Below are 14,547 nucleotides of genomic sequence, written 5' to 3'. Positions count from 1 at the left end.
GGGGGTTGGAACTGGGGAGGTACAGGGAGTAACTCCCAATTATTATTATATTTTTTTTTCTTGTATTATAGGGCAAATGGTTTTAACCAGGACCAAAATTGGGCCAACGTCTAAAACTATTGGGCCGATAGTCCGATAGAAGATAAAATAATAAAGAATATCTAATTGAAGATCTGATTAAAGATATTGATAAGAGGTTAAGATATTGATAAACTGTTTGTGAGTAATCAGTCAGATTTTAGGTAAGTCTGTTTATATTTTATTGTGCTTGTGTCAATTCAAGGTCCATGCAACAACTTATAAATATAAGGCCAGGGCCAAAATCAGGTATGCTTAACTCACGCTCAACTCACAATCCATTACATCCTACTAACATTCGATCAGAACTCAAACATACAATTGTGATACACAATTCCCAAAATCGCTCCTAAATTGAGCGTTAGAGTGCCTTTTGTAGGTACCTCCCCCTCCTGATCAAGAAGTCAACCGAGCGGCCCAGACTAAACGCAACCGAGCGGTCCAGACTAGAGGCAATCGAGCGATCAAGGTTGAAGGAAGGTGAGTGGTTCAAGCTATCCCGGCGTTTAGAGGCAAGGAGAACACGTCAGAAATGTTAGTGTCTCAGTCCCATAAAATCCTTACCGAAACATTTTGGCACCCAATGTGGGGCTGGAGACATCCCATTGAAACCGCAAGGAACTAGGCAAGGACACAATCTCAGCATCATCATGTAAACCACACCCCAACATATTGGTCCCGATAGAGGAAACCATCAACGTCAAAAAGCTTCTAAAAATTTGCAGCATATATAAATCAAAGGCAGTCCCCCATGGACTATAAACCGAGCGGTGGGGAACATTTTCATTGAACGCTCACTCTCATCCACAAAACCCAGGGAACACTCTCCGAGAACCCCTGGTCCTAAACCAAGCGGTGAGGTTCTACACGAACTCATTCTCGTCCTAAACCGAGCGGTGGAGAACGTTCTTCGTGAATGCTTACTCTCATCCACAAAAACCCAGGGAACGCTCTCCGAGAACCCCTGGTCCTAAACTTAGCGGTGAGGTTCTATAGGGACTCACTCTCGTCCTAAACCGAGCGATGAAGTTCTATACAGACTCACTCTCGTCCTAAACCAAGCGGTAGGGAACGTTCTTCGTGAACGCTCACTCTCTTTCTAAACTAAAACAGTCACAGGTGTTGAGCCGTTCGGTCATCTATAGGCAACGACTAAAAGCAACCTCCCTCAAATTCATAAGTCCTATAGTTAATCGTGGCTAAAGCCGAACACTTAACTCGGACTTGGGAGACATATGTATTGTACCTAGTTGAGACCGAACATTCATCCACTCAGCACCTTTCGGTCACCGCTATGGTCAACCAGGACAAACAGTTTTTTAAATGATGGGCCGAAATTGAACCAACGTCTAAAGCTATTGGACTGATAGTACAACAGAAGATAAAATAATCAAGAATATCTGACTAAAGATATTGATAAGCGGTGTATGAGTAACTAGCTAGATTTTTAGGTAAGTCTATTTATATTTTGTTGGACTTGTGTCAGTTCAGGGTCCATGAGACAACTTATAAATATAAGGTCAGGGCCAAAAGCCAGGTACGCTTAACTCACGCTCAACTCACACTCCACTACATCCTATTAATGTTCGGTCATAACTCAAACATACAATTGTGATACACAATTCCCAAAACCGCTACTAACTTGAGCGTCAGAGTGCCTTTTACAGGTAACTCCACCCTCCTGATCAAGAAGTCAACCGAGCGGCCCAGACTAAATGCAACCGAGCGGTCCAGACTAGAGGCAACCGAGCAGTCAAGGCTGAAGCAAGGTGAGTGGCTCAAGCTATGCAGACGTTTAGAGGCAAGGAGATCATGTTAGAAATGTTAGTGTCTCGGTCCCATAAAATTCTTACTGAAATATTTCGACACCCACCGTGGGACCGGGAGACATCCCACTAAAACCGCAAGGAACCACGCAAGGACACAGTCTCAGCATCATCATGTAAACCACACCCCAAAATATTGGTCCCGATAGAGGAAACCATCAACGCGAACAAGCTTATACAAATTTACAGCATATAAAGACAGTCCCCCATGGACTATAAATCGAGCGGTGTGGAACGTTTTCCTGAATGCTCACTCTAGTCTATAAAACCCAGGGAAGACTCTCCGAGAACCCTGGTCCTAAACCGAGCGATGAGGTTCTATATGAACTCACTCTCATCCTAAATCGAGCGGTGGAGAACGTTCTCCGTGAACGCTCACTCTTGTCCACAAAACCTAGGGAACGCTCTCCGAGAACCCCTAGTCCTAAACCAAGCGGTGAGGTTCTACATGAACTCACTCTCGTCCTAAACCGAGTGGTGGGAAAAGTTCTCCGTGAACGCTTACTCTCGTCCACAAAACCCAGGGAACGCTCTCCGAGAACCCCTGGTCCTAAACTGAGCGGTGAGGTTCTATATGGACTCACTCTTGTCCTAAACCGAGCGATGAGGTTCTATACGGACTCACTCTCGTCCTAAACCAAGTGGTGGGGAACGTTCTCCATGAACGCTCACTCTCTTCCTAAATTGAAACAGTCATAGGTGTTCAGTCGTTTGGTCATCTACAAACAACGACTAAAAGCAACCTCCCTCAAATTCATAAGTCCTATAGTTAATCGTGGCTAAAGTCGGGCGCTTAACTCGGACTTGGGGGGCATATGTATTATACCTAGTTGAGACCGAACGGTCATCCACTCAGCACCTTTCAATCACCGCTATGGCCAACCAGGGCACACAGATTTTTATAAATGATGGGCCAAAAGTGAGCCAGAGTCTAAAGCCATTGGGAAGAAAGTCCAACAGAAGATAAAATAATCTAGAATATCTGATTGAAGATCTGATTAAAGATATTGATAAGCGGTTAAGATATTGATAAGTGGTTTATGAGTAACTAGCCATATTTTTAGGTAAGTTTGTTTATATTTTATATTACTTGTGTCAGTTCAGGGTCCATGAGACAACTTATAAATATAAAGTTAGGGCCAAAAGTCAGGTACGCTTAACTCACGCTCAATTCACACTCCACTACATCTTACTAAGGTTTGATCAAAACTCAAACATACAGTTGTGATACACAATTCCCAAAACCGGTACTAACTTGAGCGTTGGAGTGCCTTTTGCAGGTACCTACCTCATCCTGATCAAGAAGTCAACCGAGCGATCCAGACCAGAGGCAACCGAGCGGTCAAGGCTGAAGGAAGGCAAGTGGCTCAAGCTATCCAAGTGTTCAGAGGCAAGGAGAACACATTGGAAATGTTAGTGTCTCAGTCCCATAAAATCCTTACTGAAACATGTCTTAATGCCAGTTAAGCCGATGATAATCAAGCAACAACTCCTCATGTCCATTAACTTATGCAAAGAGGCTTTGCATCCTTGGCATTTACATCGTATGTCTCATCATCATTGGACTAACACCATCTTGCTATTGGAGCCAGTTTTGGCCTTGTGGCGTCTCGTTTTCACCAATGCTATATGCATACATTCTTATAGTAAGAGAAAAAGATTCTACTAGTGTTGAACACCACAAAGTCAAGGTTAGGTGCCAATTCCTAGTGGTGAACAACGTTGGGCGCCACTTGTACGACATAAGGCACAAACTTTTAGAGGTCACTCACCTTGACTGTGGCTTCAACTGCACCAAACGATGGTTGGACATGTTAGTCTATGCCACATTGGATAGAAATGAGAAAGTAGAACACTATATAAAAGTGAAAGACCCATTAACCCATTGCCTTAAGGTTTTGGGTAGAGATTGGTGTCAATCCCTTATATGGTTGGGCTGAGATCTCATTTGGTATTGTGTCTCCCCAGTAAACCACTTCCTCGATAGGCCCAATAGGACAAAGTCTTCATCTCTTGGCTTCGAGTGAAGGTGCGTAGCGGGGAAAAGCTTTCACTGGGCGAAACTCAAAGAAAGAACTGATGTTGGACAATACTTTTATCGAGTTGACATTTTTGTCCTATTTTTTTTTTCCTAAAGAGAAAGCGAACTTTGAAGGTTTGGAAGCATGAAAAACACTTGCGAATGGCTACTAGCTAGGGCTTATGGGAATATCACCTTCATCCTTCTTAGATCTCAATCATCTTCAATTGCTTCATCTTTAATTTTTGGGACCCTTGATGAAAATGAAAAGATAAATCTATTTTGTTAGGGCTAGATGCAACCAACTGATAATGCTAATTCTTATCATTATCTAAGCATCATTTTAGTAGCAAAATCAACTATTTCCTAGCTTGAAACTTACTTAATCCTCTCTTTTATCTTAGTTTTATGAATAAATGTGTTTTAGGCTACTTTGATGTAATTTCATCTTTAACCCCTTTATTTTGTAGCTAAAAATGTGCTTGGAAGAATCTACATCAATTTAAAGAGCTTAAACAGCCATAAAAGCAAGCAAAACAGCAAAAAAAGGAGAGTTTTGGAATGTGGCCGCTGGGTTGCCGCTAGGCTACAACTTGAGTACCATGTCTCTCGAATGTTGTCACTGAGGTACTGTTGGGCCACCACTGGACTCTCTGTCATTGGAATTTCTGGCGTTGGGGTATCGCTTGAGCGACAACTGAGCTCTCTGTTCTCGGGAAGGCTACCGTTGGGCTACTGCTTGAGCGGTGACGATGCTGATGTGGCAGTTATGGTCTATTTAGACCTGAAACGCAAAGGGAAATGGGTCTTTGGTTCTTTGGAGGCGCGATTTCACGGTTGGACCTCATGGAGGGCGCGAGGAGCTTGTGGGAACATCTCCTCCTCTTTCTTTGGGTCTCCTTCTTCTTCCATCCACCATGTTTGTAAGCTTTAGGGTTCTTCATGGAAGTGGAGAACCAGATCCATCTTGTTAGGGTTAGATGTAGCCTATGAAGTCTTGTGTAATGAATGATTGATTCATATTTATATATGCCTTTTCTATCTTTTACTAGTATTCTTGTTTCCGATCTTAAAACTTGCATGTAATAGGGACATTCATGACTTGATTTTGGGGTTTCATGGATTATGGGGACGTAACATGAAATCTTGAACTGAAACAAGGGTCCTTGTGGTCATTGATTCTAGGGATGGAAGATGATTCACATGTTGTCTTAAGATCCTAGCTCAATAATGTGGGTTTGCTTGTTAGATTTTCCAAGGGATTGAGGTTTAATAGGGAAAACCTAGGCTCTTTCACCTAAGGGATTAGGGTTAGAGTGTTTTAGTGGATTGACTTTAGTAAATTGATGGAGAGGAGATGAAAGTGGGTATACACAAGAGTGAATTGGTGGAATCTAATCTTAATATTGACATTTCATACCATTTCTAGTCTTTTCCATTTCTAAGTGCCTTCAATACCAAAGTCCAATCTTGTAATTATTTGTGAATTTATCTTTTTGCACATATTCTTAAATGATGAGTTGTTCTTGAGTCTAGATTAGCTGTTAATCGCACAATTCTCTAGTATTACGAGTCTCTTGGGAAAACGATACCTAGTCTTACCATGGTTTTATTACTTGAACGATTTGGTACACTTGTCGAACCGACCAACACCAACTGAAGTCTAATGTAACTACTATATATATATATGTTGTCTCTCCATTAAATGTTAGTGTTTATTTTATGTGTTTAATGCTTGTTGCGGCCTATTCATCTATGACTTGATATTTGGTTATTTAGGTATTGAAAAATATCTTTTGTATTCTACAGATAGAACAAAATATCTAATGAAGCTTGTATCTTGAAATGAAGATAGACTTGTTAGTTGTTTTAAATCCTTATTGTGAAAACACAATTGTTCTTAAGTACTTAAGGAATTGAATAATAATAAAGATATATAGGCTTATTCTACTAATTAACAAATTAGGATTTGAGTAAACTATGAGTTTACTTTGGCATTAAAATGAAAAGATGTTGAGTGGTTAAATACATGAGAGTGAGATTTGGTGAAGTCTAACCCTAATAATAACTTACCACATCATTTCTAACCCTTTCCAGATCTTAAATGCTTGTTAAACTTTCAAAAGTATTTCAATTGTCTTTGCATAATTTTAATTCCCTAAACATCCCACAAATTATGAAAATATTCTTTTGGCTAAATTAGTTATCAATTGTATACTTTGTTACTATTGTGCAAACCTTTTGAGCAAGTGATACTTGAACTTTTCATTTTACTACATGTACAATTTGATACACTTATAATTGAGTTAAAAAGTTTTGGGATAGGCATTAAATGAATCTAATATCATATTAAAAAGTGACTTTTAATCCTAACTTAACTCTACCAAACTAGCTTCTAACGCGAGGTTTACACCTATTAATATACTGTAAATTTGTCTTATCTCTAATTGGTATGAGATCTCCAAGTGATACAAAAAGTTATCATACAAATTTCCTTCTTATCTCTCAAGCAATAAATCTCATCATTCAAGCCATGACTTTAGGTTTGAATGAGAAAGACATTGCATCCTCATCTCTCCTTTATAACTTTCACTTGCTTAGTAATTATCTATTCTAAGTATTTTTTATTTATTTTTTCCTATCGATTGTATATCAAACTTCCCATTAATAGTACAATGGTTGTTGCTTATCACATATGCATTTTCTCTCTATACTTTGTTCTGTCTCCTATTCATTCTGATCCTAAGATCTTTGTTATGGTATTAGAGTTATTCATGTATTGCACACCCAATATTTGTTTCATGTCATTGTTACTTTCCTTTTCTTTGTCAACAATGTATGAGGCGAGAGAAAATTTTTGCAATTGTTCTAGTTACACCTATTTAATATTCCTTAAATGATCAGCTAAGGGGAATGTCTTCATAAACTACTTTTAGTGCCAAAAATAGAGTAGAATTTGTAGATGCAAGTGTTCCTTAACCACTAAATATGAATAAGGAGTATCCTATATGGTGTCATTTCAATAACATGGTTGTCTCCTAAATCATTCATTTAGTATCCATGTCGATTTGCCAAAATATTTCATGGATAGGTAAAACTGATGAAGTATGGCATGATTTATAATTGTGATATTCATAGACCTCATTCACATCTCAAATTTTCACCATGAAGCATCATCAACGAAGCATTGTCATATGTATCTCACTATGTTAGTGAGTTCTTTGCCAAATTGCATACTATTTGGGATAAGATGGCAAATCTTAGACATAATTTCATTAGTTATTATACTGTGAAGTGTTCTTGCAAATTTCTTACTATTATTGCACACTATGAAATCCCACATTTTACTCATGAATCCCATGCTTGAAATTTTGAAGTTCTTTTCTTACGTCAAGCAAGAAGAGAAAAAATTGTTGGGTAACAACATTACATTCATATCAATATTGATCGTAGAGGAAGCATTATTAACATTGCAAATTCATCTTCCTTTATTTGTAATTACTACGAGTAAGCCAAATATGAGTCAAAGTTTCACATTTGATAGAAAAGACAAAATTAAACACTATATACGATTAAAAACCCATGAACTCGTTCTCTTATGCCTTTTTCACTTGAAGAGATTTGGAGGAGAGTAATTGAATGGATTTGAAGATAATTTTTTTTTGTTTATATTTAAGTGGATTTGGAGGTAAGTGAAAGTAGATTTGGAAGTAAAGTTTGTGATAATTAGTATATAATTTAATTTACTTCCAAATTCACTTTCACTTACTTCCAAATCCACTCAAATAAACAATAAAAAAAATTATCTTCAAGTCCTCTCAAATCTATTCAATCACTCTCTTTCAAATTCCTTTAAGTGAACAAGGCAATTAGGTTTCAAATTAAAAATGGTATCAAATGACTTATATATATTAAGACTCAAGTCACATATAACATCTCCTCAATTAACAGTAATATGAGAGTTGATGGTTTGGGGTGACCAACTTATACTGCTATAAAACATCACCACAATCACTAAGAGTAAAGGTTGAATTGTTTATATAGATAAGTCATCTCCAGAAACTTTCAATGATTATCAACAATTTTTTTTATATGTATATGTTCTTCCTATATTAACAACACATGAAGATGTACACATTAATTTTGCATTCTTGATTCAAGAAAAATGGATCATGTCTCATCTTCCTTGTCACATATTCCCTAAGGCGTTTCATATTTCCTCATTCATATTCAACTTAATTTCTATTTGAAAAATTGTTTCCACTACTCATTGCAAACCGAATTTCTCCTCCAGTTCATGTATATTATATGATACTGGTACAGTTGATGTAATGAACGAGCTTTTGCCATCTTAAACACAACCACATAACACCTGATCATTCTGTTCATTAAATACTTGTCATTTTCATTCGGTCATTCATATTCATCTTATTCTTTTTTATTTACTACATGGACATACCAGTATGCATATGTGTTTCCTCTTCATTCTCACTCTTAGTTTCTCAAGCAACATAATTTTTTATGCATAAATTTCCCATACCTATTTGTAAATACCGACATCACTAATTTCTCATATGATAATGCATCTATCGAACCTACCTCTCCATTGTCAATACTATCCCTTCCTAACTTGTGCCACTCAACACATATTTGACAACCTTTCTCTTAACTTCAAGATAACCACAATGTTTTTATATAATTAAACTGCTATCATCAGACCTTTTTTTATCCCTTTCACTATGTTTAGTCTTATTGTCCTCTCTCTCCATCTTATCATTACTTTATTAAGTCTTAATCTTCCACCATTGAACTCACTTGCTATGTTGAGATTCACACAACATTGATTAATGTCTAAGCTCACCATCGTTCAACTGTTATTTGCGTTAACAACCAAAATATAAAATAATTTGATATTTTTAGTCTTCATATTACTTATATTCTAATAAAGTATATATTGTCTTCAACAATCTACATATGGACTCAGATTAGTCATTCGTTAGTAGTTTGCTAGCTTAACATCTTTATTGTGGTTGTACTAATTGTATCATAGTGGAGATTACGTGGTACAATTCAAGGTTGCACATACCAATTCTGACAACCACTTATGTCAATGCAAGTATAGCTGTGATATACTTTCCAATATTGACATGCCCATGTCTCCTCCTAACTCCACTCTTATGACGTATTCCACTCATTTTCATGTAACCTTATAAATCCTCTATTTAGGTTGTATATTTTAATGCTATATAATATAAAGTGAGAAGATATTATAAAATATTTGTTTTATAAAACTTAAAATTGTAAGTTTGCGGTTTTCCGAAAAAACAGAATGTTAAAAATTCAAATAATGATGAAGGAAGGAATAAAAAAAAAATGAAAAGGTTTAATTTAATATTCCTACATGAAATTGAATAAAACTTTGGAACATTTTAGTTTATGAGGAGTTTAATAGCATAATGTCGACTAAAAAAAGATAACGAAAAATATCTTACAAACAGAGGTATTTTATGTGTATATAAACCTATACCTATCTCTTATTTTATTCGATGTGAGACTTTGTTTATACTCACAAATATGGTATGATATGAGAAAAGGTTATAATAAGTAATTCATATTCAGCTGTTAAAATAACTAAGATCAAAATGATGAAAAATAATTTTGTTTAAATTATTTTGGGTGAAAGTTGTTCTCCCATCTCTGTCTATATATTCATGAAATCGATATCATATAATACTTTTTTTACTTGAATTATATATATATATATATATATATATATATATATATATGTGTGTGTGTGTGTGTGTGTTTTTTTTTTTTTTTAGAAAATCACTAGTGCATAAAGGGCTTTAGATGTTAGTTATTTTGGCCTTTTAACGTCACATCCCGAACCGACGTCTTTACTGGTGACATTAATGAGACGTCAGCTTTTTGTAGGTTCGACGTTGATATAGACGTCGGTTTAGTGATACGTGTGACGTCTATAACGATGTTAGACATTGTACTAATCTACGTCTAAGGGGACTATAGACACCGGCTTAGTGATACGTATGACGTCTATAAGACGTCATGCATTGTACTAACCAACGTCTAAGGGTACTATAGACGTTGGTTAGTGCATTAACCGACGTCTATGAAGTGTTCATTGTGTTTTGGTGCAATTTTTCTAGTGTCTTTGGGTAGCGTAGTAGCACCTCCTTCCTTTGCTAGTTTCTTTGTAAGAAAAAATTGCATCTTTTGGATTTCTTATGGTATTTCAACCGAAAGACGAACCTGGGTCGTTGCCTAGGTCCACTTCGACCGGCAATGAAAAAGAATACGGTGTCACCATATTCTTTTTCTTCAACATAGAAAAAGAATATGGTGACAACCTTTTCTTTTTCTTTGGCAGTGGGAGTGGAAGTAGGCAACAACTCAAGTTCGGCTTTAGGTTGAAATGCCATAAGAGGTCCAAAAAACGCAAGCTTTTCTTACGAGGAAACTAACAAAGGGAGAAGGTACACTACACTACATAAAGACGCGAGAAAAATTGCACCAAAAGACAACGAAAACTCATTTTAATCAGTTCAAATGAGATCAAACGGTTCAAAAGCAAGTTTAATCGGAGTAAAAGCGAAGTTTAAATGGTTCAAAAGAATTCAAACGCACCTGAAAGGCAAGGCAGAGAAGAGAAAACGCACCAATAAGACGATGAAGTGCGCGAAACTAGTTCGCGATTTAACAAGAAATGAGACGTCAGTTGCCACAGAAACCGACGTCTATAATCGAATATACGTCGGGAACCTTACTAATATGACGTACATGCAATTTCAAAATTAATATTCGTGGTAAATGTAGACGTCGGATGTCCTTGGAACCGCTTGCTATAGTCGCATATAAACGTCGGTTAGCTGGATTAGACGTCTATATGGTAGAAAAAAAATAATTTTTCAACTACTTGTCAGACTATAGACGTTAGTTAGGTGGGGCACGGACGTCTATGGTCACATATAGATGTCGACATTGGGGGATCTGACGTCTAAATGGTGAAAAGAAATGACTTTTCACCTACTATCAGACATATAGACGTCAGTTAGGAGGGGTCCCGACGTCTCCCGTCTAGCCGACGTCTAGAGGCTTGACTTATTTACGAAACTGCCACCGATCGATAATTTACGTCGCGACCCCCTCTAACTGACGTCTAATGGGTAACGTTAAAAGCCAATTTTGCACTAGTGAATGAATTAGGTCAAAACTTTTTATGAGATCTAATTCGATTAGAATGTTGAAATTAGGTAATTCATAAATGTTTTTAAGGCTTAAAATATGACTTAAGGAATTTTTTCTATTAGATTATTGATAATGTTAATTCTTACCATTATCTAAATATCATTTTAGTAGTAAAATTAGTTTTTTTTAGCTTATTATTTCCTTAAATTCTTATATATATATATATATATATATATATATATATATGACTAAGTAAATAATATTCTAATCTCCTCCTTTTTATGCCAATTTTGTGTTAATAAGAACCTCTACTAAACCAGAGAATTTGACAACTAGAGAAGCAAGAAGAACAACAAAGTAGGGAGCGCTTTAGGTCTAGTCATTGGGGGTAACATCCTTGCTCGCTAGGCGAGCTACTACTGAGCGCTTACATTCTGTCGTTGAGCGAGCTCATTCCAAAAACTACTTTGGTGTTTCTGAAGACTCTTGCTAGGTGAGGGGTGAACGTTGGGCGACGAGATGCTGACATGGTATGTTGGGTCTGGGATCAGAGTTGAGAAAAACGGTGAACCCGCACAAATAATTTTACTCTTCAATCCATTGTGGGTTGTTTTTATTAAACTTTGGCAACTTTAAATAGGTGCAAATCAGGCCTTGGGCCAATTACAAATAATAAAAATTGACAATAAAATATCAACTCACTCAAAAATAAAATCTCCTTATTCTATCACAAAATAATATTCTACCTAGATAAACCAACAAAATCATAACTGCCCATCCTATTTTATTTCAATCAAAATCAAATCAAATATTACTAGGCTCAAAACTAACAAAATAACAAATCTCTAAATTTAAGTTTATCCCAACAGGGTAAGCTTAGCCTTATTTCTTTTGGTTTCATGATGGAGAAGGGTCTTTGGTAGTTTGGAGGTGTGATTTCACTATGAGGAGAGCTTGGAAGGTTGTTAGGGCTCCTGGGAACACTTCCTTCTTCATGTTGGTTTCTCCATCTTCTTCCATGATCATTTTGTAAGCTTAAGGCTCTCCATGGAAATGGAGAGTCAAAATTGAATTCTCTTGTACCTTGTAAATGTTTTGATTATATATATGCCTTTTCCATTAAATGTTAGTCTCTTGTTTCTGCTCTTAATGTTTGCATGTAATGGAGATGTTCATGGCTTGATTTTTGGGAAGAATCTTGTGAAACTTAGGCTTGAAACTAGAGATCTAGTGAGGGCTCTTGTGTCTAGGGATGAAATATGACCCATTAGTTGTTTAAAAGCCTAGATCTTAAGATTTGTTTGCTTATTAAGTGTTCAAGGGATTGACGCTTAGTTAGGAAACCTAAACTCTTTCATCTAAGAAATCTACCTCTAGCAGTGTCATTTCATACCATTTCTAATATTTTTCTGCTCCTAAGTGTCTCCAACTACCAAAGACCATCTTTATTCTTTGTGTCTATTTACTTACAGATAATCTTACATATGTACAATTCTTTAATATCATACGAGTCTCTTCAAAAACGATATTTGTCTCACCATTTAATATTACTCGAGCAAGATACACTTAACTAGGAGCAAATTATCATTCATTAGATTAAAGTAATTTTAATTTATATGATTGACAATGTTATATAGAATTGGAATGATATAAGATAAGCTTATTCTAACTAAATTGATTACTTGAATTGAGAAAGGTACCTGAAGATTTGTGCAGACACAATGGCAAGAAGAAGAAGAATTTAGGAGGAACCTTGCTGCGAAACAGAAGTTTAAAGAATGAAAAAAAAATTGAGAATAAAATGACATATAAGTAAATAGGGAAGTATGAAGTTCCTGAGATGATTTGAATTGAGAAACGTACCTGAAGATTTGTGCAGACACAATGGCAAGAAGAAGAAGAATTTAGGAAAAACCTTGTTGCGAAACAGAATTTTAAAGAATGGAAAAAAAATGAGAAGACATATAAGTAAGTAGAGAAGTATGAAGTTCCTGAGTTTGGAGTAAGGTACAGAATTGATAAAGATGGAACTCATTCCTTAATTTATGTGGGGTTTATGAATAACAACAAATTATTAATCCAAGCATAATTAATATTAACATTTGGGGTGAGTAATGAATCTCAAACTTAAGTTGGTTTTCCCTGCCTTGACATGATTAAAGATATATAATAAAAGAATTTGACTCTTCAAAGGAAATTTAAATAAACCAATTATATAATAACCATCTTGAAAAGCTTCTCAATAATTAATTTTAACAATAAAAAGTAAAAGTATTTTAAAGTTAAAATTATAAAATTTACAAAATCATGAGTGATATAGGAAAGAAAAATATGATGGAGAATTACATGTGTAAAGTACAGAATTTCACACGAGTCACACATCTTACATAATTGTTTAGATGGCTAGAAATAGTGCGTGGTGGTGGTCATCAATATTAAATAATTGAAGATTTGGAAAGTAATTTGACATGAATAATATTGAAATGATAATAAAATAGAAGTGATGATAAGATTAAAATCTAACTAAATTGAAGATTTGGATTAGAAACGTACCTCGAGAATTGAGGAGATAGAATTTGAAGAAGAAGAAGAAGAATTTAGGAGTAACGTTGATACCAAAACACAGTATTGATTGAAAGGTGTGGAGTTGCAATTTTAGAGAGAATGAAAAAAACCTGAGAAGAGATAAAGAAAAAAGTAAAGTTGGTAAGTTTGGAAGTAAGGTATAAAATTCATAAAGAGACAACTTATTCCTTTCTTTTTTAATAACTAATTCTTTTTCAAATTCTGTTGCGTTTGTGGTGTCATCTCTGCACAAGTTACGAATATACAACAAATCAGGACAAAATGTTTGATTACTTGAAAGCATAATCTTAACTAATCCATTAGACGAGTAATCAATCTCAATCTTATACTTCAGTTTTTCAGTTCTTGAAATGATTAAAGATAATAATATTTAGACTCTTCAAATTGATTACACCTGCTGAGAAGTTTTCATTTTATCAAAGCAAATTTAAATCAACCAATTACAAATAATCAACTTGAAAAACTTGTCAACCATTACTTTTAATAATAAAAACTAAAACTAACTTTAAGTTCGAATTAAATTGGGTATGATTTAATTTTTGTAAAAGTTAATTAACCTTTTAACATTTGAATTCTCAACTCATAAATCAGTTAACTTATAAAATAACTAACTTTTTTCTAATTTTTTAAATTAAAAGTACTTATAAAAACATTGCTACATCCAAAATTTTCTAAACATTTATTCCTAATTTTGATCGTTGAGATTTTGTGGCAACTTGAATATGTAAAAGAAAATACAAAATAAAGATGGGAAAACTGGTGAAACTATATAGATCTTCCCAAAGATTCTACCGAGACCATTTTTATATTAATAAATAGTATACTTTTTTT

This window comes from Vigna radiata, chromosome 6 (genome assembly GCF_000741045.1).
Source record: "Vigna radiata var. radiata cultivar VC1973A chromosome 6, Vradiata_ver6, whole genome shotgun sequence".
In the NCBI taxonomy this organism is placed as follows: Eukaryota; Viridiplantae; Streptophyta; class Magnoliopsida; order Fabales; family Fabaceae; genus Vigna; species Vigna radiata.
This window is presented reverse-complemented; position numbering follows the sequence as displayed.